This window comes from Nematolebias whitei, chromosome 5, assembly GCF_014905685.2.
Source record: "Nematolebias whitei isolate Nwh7 chromosome 5, NemWhi1, whole genome shotgun sequence".
Lineage (NCBI taxonomy): Eukaryota > Metazoa > Chordata > Actinopteri > Cyprinodontiformes > Rivulidae > Nematolebias > Nematolebias whitei.
In genome coordinates, this window is record NC_056502.1 from 45589994 (window position 1) to 45600421 (window position 10428).

At 42.9% G+C, this 10428-nt stretch overlaps 1 protein-coding gene across 1 annotated transcript in view; it reads right to left on the bottom strand.

Moving 5' to 3' along the window:
- The window catches only part of LOC119410419, a 73037-nt gene that overhangs the window by 34296 nt on the left and 28313 nt on the right, over positions 1 to 10428 (bottom strand). The gene's annotated exons all lie outside the window — the stretch shown is intronic.

A 10428-nucleotide genomic window follows, 5' to 3' on the forward strand; every position in this document is an offset into this window, starting at 1 on the left:
GGAACCTTTGTGATTTTTTTGCCTCGGGTCGTTTTGTCCGAGGTGGAGGAGGTATAGGGACGTCATTTGGGGGTTCCTTTTCGGACTTCCCCTGATAATATGGGTCACCTTGGTTCCCATATCTTTTCGTCCTACGCACACCCCACTTACGATAATCACGTTCATCCTCTGGGATTAAATTCAATCCCTTTAGATCTTTTTTGTCCCAGCGTGCACCTTCATGACGCGGTTTGTTAGTTTGAAAAGACTGCTTTTTCTCGCCTTTTTTAGGAGGGGGAGGCGACGCGCGCCGCCCTTCCATTTCTAGCGAATGGGGATTAACCTTTACACCAGGAAACACCTCTATGGGCGTCTTAGTATGAGAACATGCCTCAAACACATTCACAGCACACTGTTTAATCTCATTGATGGATTTTTCTTTGAAATTTGCCATCATTTGTATTGACGTTTTAATGTCAGTGTGGAGGTTTTTGCTGAAAACAAATTTAAAACCCTCTTCCTCCTCCATGCCGGTTTCATTCCTGTAACCAAAATAAGCTTGTAAGATTATTTTGTAATAAACCTTTGGATGTTCATGCTTCCCTTGCGTGACCTTGTCTGCAGCTGGGAAGCCACCAGGCCCTGTGTAGGGGTCGTATTCTCTGATCAAAGCTTCACACAGAAGGTTGTAATCCCTTCTCGTGGCATCAGGTTGACGCTCGATGAAGGTGAACACCTCTCTGTCCGAAGTTAGCCTTATCAGACTGATTTTATCCTCAACCGTAGCATTAGGATAACGACTCAGTCTGAAATCCAGGTCATTGAGATACGCCTTCGTACCAGTAGAACCCATAGGCCCAGGAATAAAGCGTTGAACATATTTTGAGATTTTTTGCAAATCCGAAATTGGGAGCAAAGGTTGTATTATCGGTATTTTAGGAACCAAAATGGCACGTGGAGGTGTGTCACCAGACACATGTGAAGGTGATGGAATGGGATTAAGAGCAGGAGGTGCACCAAAATCCTTCTGAGGTGATGGTGGGTGACCTGGACTCTGACCTTGTTCGTCTTTGAGTTCCAGACAAGCTCGCCCCACGTCAGAAATCTCATGTGTTGCTACGGCTAGTTTCTCCTCACAGGCTTTTAAGCATTCCTGTGATGTTTGACATTCACTTTGTAAACGCACGCCTTGTTGGACTAACGCCGCATTTTCCAATCTGCATTCGTTCAGAGCTTTTGATGTGAGCTGCAACTGTTCTTAGCCTATCGTTGTCTGAATACAGTGTTTGGTACTTAACCCCTCTTTCCTTCATCTTCTCCTCATATGAGTGAGCTTGTAATGACAGCTGAGCTCGTGAGAGCTCTCTGTCACGTTGTACCTCATTTTGAAACTGAAGGAAGCGTCCTTCAAGGTTCCGAAACATCTCGACTTTCTCTGCATATTTTTTAGTCAGCACGTCATTTTGTTCAACCTCTTGGTCCAATCTGTCTTTGAGCAGCACAGAAAGTTTTGTGCTGCTCAATGTTGCTTTCAATAAGAGCGCCAATTTAGCCAGCTGGTCATAGCTTGACTTTGTTCTGGCTGTAGAGGTCACACTCTCTGCAACATCCTTCAGCTCGTCCAATAACTCTTTTGAGTTCATGCTGTCCACCTGTTCACCATATGGATGTAAGGATTCTGTGAGCAGCGTCAACGCTCTCTCTAACCAGTCCTTCATCTCACAAGGATCAATATTCTTTTCTGTCACATCTGCCATGGTTATTCACTGTTCAGCACTTATCTGGTTAAACAGTTGCCAACTCCTGATGTTTTAACAGGTAAATATTTATATTCAAGTGAGCAGTGAGTTTCACGCACTATTTTACCCCTGGGTTCACTCAACAGTACTGTATAAGCCAACTTCTTCAAATGAATGGGCACCTATTTGTAGGATTCACCCCAAAGCATGAATATTCTAAGTAAATGCCTCCGTCTGGCAGTGTTACTTAAAGAGCTTAAATTAAACAGATACAAGAACCAGGCCTATTTCAGTGTTCATTTACTCTAAAGCACTTAAAATTAAATAAACCTGCAATTTTTCTAAAAGTCTCACGGCAACTTCAGTTTTTAAACGCTTTTTAAGCAGTTTTATTTACCAGAATTTGCTATTTAAAACAGTAACTCATAAACCAGGCTGAATTAACAAAAGCAAAAATATTTTAAATGAAAGGCAGTGAGCAGCCTTCTTTCAGGAAAACTGTTATACTCCCCTTTCAACAGCAGGTGGCGGTGTAAGCTTATTTTTACCAGCAGAAATCTATGACAACTTCCTGTGAACAGTTCAGTTCCTGTCCCATGAAGGTATTCAGAGGCAGGTTTTGACCGGAGGCTGAGTTCACTACAATATCAAGTGGAGGATTAAGGCCAGCCATAATGCTCTGCTTGTGAAAGTAAATCTGTTGGGCATCACTTTGACACTCAGACAATAATTCTAAGTGTCACAATGTTGGACAGAACAAGGGAGAAAAAAAGGCAGGTGGCATGATCTTTTGGAAGTGTCAGTCAAAACCTTGCCCTATAAATACAGATGATTCTGTGAAACCAGGGCTGTTGTACCACCGGACCGTGTGGATGTAAGGACAAGCATTTGAGGACGGTTCCAGCTGAAGGAGGAATTGGGGCAAATCCGTGAAGAGGCTTTGATTGAAGTCATTTTCTTCCTCAGCCCGGATTATAATTTTTGAACCATATTCTTCAAATTCAGACCAGCTGTAGGACCAGGAACGGCCCACATTCAAGTGTGAATGGGGAAATTTGCTCCTTGCTGAGCCGGAATTTTAAGGAATTCCACAAAAACGGCGATGGTAAGGAGACGTTTCACCAATATTGTCCTTAATAAAAATTTATTCCAAATTAGAGCGGTAGCCTACAAATTGGCAGGCAGAAAGATCAATTATATTTTAAATTTGAATGCTTGGAGTTGTAAAAGATTTGTCATTGTAGTAAGAGATAACATATTGGGGCAGGTAGAAAGTGTGGGTAAATTGTGGAGACTTTTGGAGCACTTGAGTGAGTCAGGACGACTGAAGAACTCACAGAGCACAACCTGCCAGAAAAAAATATCTGTGGCTGAACGGAACAAACCTACAGTCATTCTCAAGCTCCCCCCAGGAATAGAGAACTGCTTTGCCTAGGAAGGATCAACATCTGGAATATAACCAAACACTGAGTGTTAATCACTATGTATCCTCTTTGTAATTAAATGTAATCATTGTTGGACTGTGCGTTCCGCTGTTCCCCTGCAAAATCATTGATTAAAGCAAAGCAAAATGTAAAATTCTGGATTCTTTTTTCAACACCCCTTTGTTCATGGAAGTGGAAAAACTTGGTTCAACGTAACAACAAAAGCACGGGAGGTTTTTAAAGGTTTCATAGCTTTGATTACAAAACAACATCCAAGAATCATATGCCTAGATTCTAAACAAAGCCAGATCGGATAACAATTGTAATGCTAAATCAGGAGATGAGCTACCGTTAACTTGCGCTTCCTCATTTGCCAAACGTCCCCACTCCTGCTGCTAGGTCGGGCGAGGCACGAGATGAGACTTTGGGTGTGGTGCAAGCATCGTAGGTAGTTAATATTCTGGGTGAATCATCTCAACACAGCCTTGGACTAAAACTGTCCTAGGAAACAGCTGCGGGTAACACCTGAGCCATAGGATTAGTTTTGAGACCCATGAGAAGAGAAGGCTGCAGTGAGGGCGTGGCACGTGTCCTGTGTCTACCTCACTCGGGTACGCGAAACAGGGGTGAGCATCCGCTCAGCCCCCCTCGTTCCGACACTACGCTCTCAGGGAGGGAGGGAGCAGCGGGGCTGCTGCTGACATCGCCTGTCCTAGAGGAACTATCCAATTTGTTAAAGAGTAGGCGTCAAAAAAGTCGAAGGCATCATTCAGCGAACAGTCTCCCGCCACGGAGAGACATTCCTAGACGTTAGCCTTGAACAAGGCTGCTCTCCTCTGCCTTTTCTCTGGAGAGAGGAGGTCACAGAGGTGGCAGGAGGACACATGGGCTGTGTGGTGGGGACCCAGGCATCCTTCGCAGGTGTCGTGCCGGTAGAAGCTCAGCAAGTAATCAGGTCTCTCTTGTAAATGAGTCCTCGAGGCTCAATGGGATTTACCTGTATAAATAAAGGTTGATTGAAGTAGCCGGTCTTGCAGGACGGACCCAGGAGAATGGTGTTGGTGTTGGACATCTCGATGATGAAGGTCAGTGCTAGTCATTTGCTGAAGAAAAATGGGAGCCGATTACCCGCTCTTAACGTAATTTATACGGATCGGGTGGGGCCCACACAACAGGTGGGCGTGGACTAAATTTTTCAGTGTGATGCGTTGCATGACGGGATAATACCCACCAGTGACAGCCTTAAAGGGCGAAGCCTATACGAAATTGAACAATAAACACAATACACCGAACAGTAGCACGGACATGAGTCTGTGTGAACAGATGAGCACAAATGTACACAGCAACATGGAACAGATCAGCAGCAACATGAGACAGATCAGTAGCAACATGAAACAGATCAGCAGAAACATGATGTGATTTTTCACAGTGATTATCCTGGTTAGATATTCATAAGGCTGCACAAACTCAAGTTCATGTTGCTGTTTGACATATTGTTTTGATTGTTTACTGCTATTAGTGCTTAGTGTATTATTAGTAGATGTTTTTAGTTGATATTTTTCTTAATTCATATCTTAGACCTTATTACTGTTTTTCTTTTACATTTTGTTGTCTGTAACTGGGACCCTGTGTACATAATTTCATCCCAATTCAGTATTTATTCAACATTTAATTTTTTTAATTTAAAAATAAAATAAAAGCAAGTCCTTATCGGCACAAATAAAGTGATGTGGAACATGTTGCATCTGTTCTATGGCGTCAGCCTTTTTCGTTAGTTAAAAATATGTTCAGAATTGATGGGATGAGTAACTTAAAATATGTTTAAAGTTAGAAAACACCCACCATCTTCTATAAATGATTCAAGTAGAGCAGTGGCCGTGTCCAAACCACCCTCCAATCACTCCATCTAGCTCGCTTTGACTTTTGTCATCGGCCACCAAGAACAACAAGACCTGCACTTCTGCATTTGACCACGGCTTTGATGTTATTGTTTTTGTATAGCTTCAAAATACTAAAAGATACGCTCCTGGAATTATCACTAATGGCAGGCGGTAGAGAAAAATGGTGGATCGGGTTGTTTGGAAAGACTCCACAGACTCCTACCCCCGACCAATCCGTGACCGACAGTGTTTCTGATGTCACGGCTCGGCTCGCTTGGACCCCTTGAGAAGCCGGGCCAGAATTTAGGGAGGCGAGCCGGTCCCAAGAACCATGGAAAAGACCTCAAACACACATCAAGCCGGAAATATCCGACCCGCACTGTGACAGTGGAAAAGGGGCAACATGAGATGTGGGACCACGGCCGACTAGGAGTAGGGAGGGGCTGGAGCAGACCTGCTGGTGGTTTGTGTCCACTCTTACTTCTATTGCAGGTCTGACAGGCGGTGAACGACTCTTTCACATCATGACTCATGGTGGGCCACCAAAAATATCTCTTTATTAGGGCTAACATGCGGTTGGTTCCAGGATGACAGGACAGCTTGTTAGTGTGGACCCATTCAAGGACGCGGGCCTTCGCTGCTGAGGGGACAAACATTCTGTCCTTGGGGCCGGTCTTGGGATCAGGTTCAACCCTTTGAGCTTCTAGGACCTCCTCTGTGATGGCCCATGTGAGAGTACCGACCACACAGGATGAAGGGATGATGCTGACCTCCCTCTCACTGTCATCTGATGCTGAATATTGGCAAGACAACGCATCAGGTTTGACATTCTTAGATCCAGGCCTGTAGGTGAGGGAGAAGTTAAAACAAGCAAAAAATAGTGACCATCTCACCTGCCTGGGATTAAGTCACTTAGCATTTTGAATGTAGACAAGATTTTTATGATCAGTCCATATGAGGAAAGGGGTTTCAGTGCCCTCAAGCCAATGTACCCATTCTTCTAAAGCCATTTTAACGGCCAGTAATTCTCTATTTCCCACATCATAGTTTTGTTTGGCTCCAGACAAACGTTTTGAAAAGAAGACACATGGATGTACTTTATTATTTGCTTGACATCTCTGAGACAAACCAGCTCCTACCCCTGTATCGGAAGCATCCACCTCTAGAATAAATTGTCTCTTGGGGTCAGGGTGGAAGAGGAAAGGAGCAGAGGAAAACAGTTCTTTAAGCTTACTGAAAGCTGAATCTGCTTTGGGGGTCCACTTGAAGGTCCGTAGTGTGAAAGTGAGCTGAGTGAGGGGGGCTGCCACCTGACTGTAACCTTTAATTAACCTCCTGTAAAAACTGGCAAAACCCAGGAATCGTTGCAGCTGCTTGCGGTTTTCCCGGGACGGGCCAATCCACCACTGCCATAACTTTGTTAGGGTCTGTGCAGTACTGTCCTCCTTCAAAAATGAAACCAAAACATGAGACTGTGGATATGTGGAATTCACATTTTTCAGCTTTCACATAAAGTTGATTCTCAAATAGTCTTTGTAGTACTGACCTGACATGTTGAGTGTGTTGTATAGGGTCAGTGGAGTAAATAAGTATATCATCCAGGTATACAAAGACAAACTGGTTAAGAAAATCATGGAGGACATTGTTAACTAGAGCCTGGAAAACTGCTGGGGTGTTAGTGAGTCCAAAAAGCATTGTAAGATATTCAAAATGTCCTATGGGGCGGCTGTGGCTGAGTGGTTAGAGCAGTTGTCCTCCAATGCGAGAGTTGGGGGTTCAAATCCACCAGCAGTCACATGTCGAAGTGTCCCTGGGCAAGACACTGAACCCCTCGTTGCCTCTGATGTGTGTCCCATCGTGTATGAATGTGATAAAGCTCTGATTAGTCTCATTAGAATGATTTGTTCAATTAGCTTTGTAAAGATCTAGTAGAGTGCTGTATGAATGGGTAAATGAGGACACAGATTGTAGTGTAAAGCGCTTTGAGTATCTTGAAAAAAGATAAAAAGGCGCTATATAAGTACAGTCCATTTACCATTTAATGGGGTTTTGAAAGCTGTCTTCCATTCATCTCCATTCATCTCCTTCTTTTATTCTCACAAGGTGGTAAGCATTTTGAAGGTCCAATTTTGTGAAGACTGTGGCAGAATGAAGCTGTTCATGAATTGAGTCAATCGGAGGCAAGGTGTATTTATTATTTTACAGTGATCTGATTAAGCCCCCTATAATCTATGCAGGGTCTCAAATTTTTATCTTTTTTTGATACAAAGAAAAATCCTGCTCCCACTGGGGAAGTGGAGGGGTGAATAATCCCAGAATTGAATGATTCTTCAATATAAGTCTTCATGGTCTATTTTCTGGGCCCGAGAGGTTATACAATCTGCTTGAGGGGAGGGGAGCTCCCGGCAGTAGATTTATAGCACAATCATAAGGCTTATGAGGAGGTAAAGATAGTGCTTGGGACTTACTAAATGCTGATTTAAGATCATGGACGGAATATTAGACAAATCAGTCTCTTCGGGTACTTCCTCTTTCTTTTTAGGCAAGGGAGAAATGACTAAACGTAAACAACGACTTAAACAAAAAGAACCCCACTTTTCAATTATTTTAGTCTCCCAATTAATCATGGGGTTATGGGTCTTTAACCAAGGAAAATCTAATATGAGTTGGAGAGAGGGCGAATCAAAAATGAAGAACCTACCCCGCTCGTGGTGGTTTCCTGAAGTGATAAAGTGGACGTCTTGAGTTTGGTTATTTATCTGGGTAAGACTTTGTCCATTGATTCCATTAACTCTCATCGGAGCCGGCAGGTTATGGGTAGGTAAACCTAGCTGGACACCAGGTCTCTGCTGATGAGATTCTGTTCCGCCCCGGAGTTGATGAGTGCTGAAATCGGGAGTTGACATTGCTTAGACAAAATAGTAACTGGAGAGTCAAACGTGATGCAGGAGAAAAAAAAAAGAATTTCCCACCAGGATCTCCTGTCTTCATGGTGAGAATGTTCGTTTCCTCAGAATGGGCAACGAGCAATAAAATGTCCGCGCTTACCACAATATATGTAGGTCCGCACATTTATACAATCCTGTTTTTCCTCTGGTGTTAGATGGGTTCGTCCGATCTCCATTGGTTCTGGTTCGGCTTCGTTAGACGTTGTAAAATGACTGGATTCTTTCTGTGTGTAACTTGCCCCAGAAACAGGAGCTGAGCCAGCAGACTAGTAACCGGAGCTCTTCGGCGTGTGACGTAAACCGGAAGCAAGAGTTCTCTGGGGATTGTAGTTCCTCTCCTGGACTCGTTCCAGTGGGCGATTATCCAGACGAGTAGCCAACTTTATTAGTTCATCCAGACTAGGGATGGGGCCGATCCAATCCAGTATCCGTATCGGCCTCCGATACCAGCATAATTTACGTATCGGATTTTTCCGATCCACGTGCCGATATTTCCGATCCATGATACATGTCTGTGGTTGCGCCGCACGTTGGCTTCAAACTATGGAATGGATTTCCTGAACAGCGGCTTGTCTCATGAATCCAGAGTAATAAGTCCCGCCTCACATTCAGGAAATCCATTTCATAGTTTGCAGCCAGCTACAACGTGAGGGCTGAGTTAGCAGCACTGTGGCTAACAGCTAACCAACTTTTCATCTAAATATGTCCGCTGTGTGGAAGTATTTTACATTAGAAACACCACAAAACAAGACAGCAACGTGCAATGTCTGCAGAGCCATAGCGCCACATTAAACCGCGGTAAAGTTAGTTTTACATTGGACATTCGAGCTCCGTGGCTTCAGAGGGGTGCTACTCTCGCTAAATCCGAAAGAGGCGACTCGACCCCGGCCAGCCGCGTCCAATCTGCCCCACAGTCTGCCCATCTCTGAGGAGGGACAGACTGAGCGCGGCTGCCCCAAATCAGGCTGCTTGCTTCGGCTTGAACAAGAAGAAGACATTGCTGAAACCATGGAGCTCTAATGTTTACTGAGAATTTGCTAAACTTCATAATTAATGACCAACTCCTATCAGTTATAGAAAACGAAGGATTTCACAGTTTGATATTTGCATCCAAGATATAATTTACCCTCCAGGAGATATTTATCAGTACCATAGTAGAGAATCATAAAAAAAAACATGATTTGAAAATTATATATATTAAAAACAAAAGACAGCTACATTATAAAGTGATGTAAAATACTAAAAAACAGGAGCATGTCTGTTGGTTTATGCCATGAACTTAGTAGGTGTTTGAAGCCATTTAACATTTTATTTTATTTAATTCATTTATTCATTCATTTAAAAGAAACAAAATTTAAAAATATCATCAAAAAGAAAATATTGAATGAAAAGAGTGCAGAAAGAAGAAAAAAAAAACTTATGTCTGCCCCTTATTTAAAAAATTATAAAACAACTTTAAACAATCACTTAAATTAATCACTTTATATCCACTTTAAAGCTAGGAATAAAAAGAAACATGTTTTGTGTTAGCAGAATTTAATTCTAACTTTAAAACTTATCCAACATTAATAAAACTTACCTCAAGTTGCCTTTTTGGACATGCATGCATATATTTGTACAAATTGTACTTGAGAGGAGATTATTACAGCCTCATGTAAAATCAATGATGATGATATCGGAACTGGATCGGTATCGGACGATATTCAGATTTAGGTATCGGGATCGGATCGGAAGTAAAAAAAGTGGATTGGTGCATCCCTAGTCAAGACTATTGGGTTCGTCTCGGGCGGCAAAATGATCTTTTATATGATCAGACAAAGAGTGAAGGAATGTACCACTTAATGCCAACTCCTCCCATTTTGTTTGAGCTGCTGTAATCCAAAACTCGAGGGCGTGTTCGACGACAGATCTTCTGCCTTGCCGTAGTGTCAGTAGGCGCTTCACTACTTCCTCCTGCTGGAGTGGATGGTCAAATACAAGTTCAAAGTCCTTTAGGAAACAGGCAAAAGTTAGCGTCTCTACAGGTCGAGTTGACAGGTGGGCACATCAGAGAGTGTCTCCCTTCAACTGACTTACTACGCAAGTTATTTTGGAGGCGTCTGAAGAATACGTCTGTTGTGCTCTACTAAAACCCAAACAACATTGCAAGATAAAACCACCACAGTGATCAGGATCACTAGAAAAAATATTCAGATGGTCTGAAACCAAAGTTTAGATAAACACACAGTTGTTTTGGGGACAGGCAGAACTTAATGACATCTACCTTGAGTCTGTGTTGGTCAACTCGGTTCCAAAATGTCCAAAATAACATGGCCACACCGATGGAATGTGACTGAGTAAAATCCCCAAGATCTGATCCATTCAGCCCAAAGCATTTGAGTCCAGGTACACGACACACGAACCAAGCCATCTGTATTATGAAATTCTTTATCAAAAGGGCTCGTGAACGATCAGCACA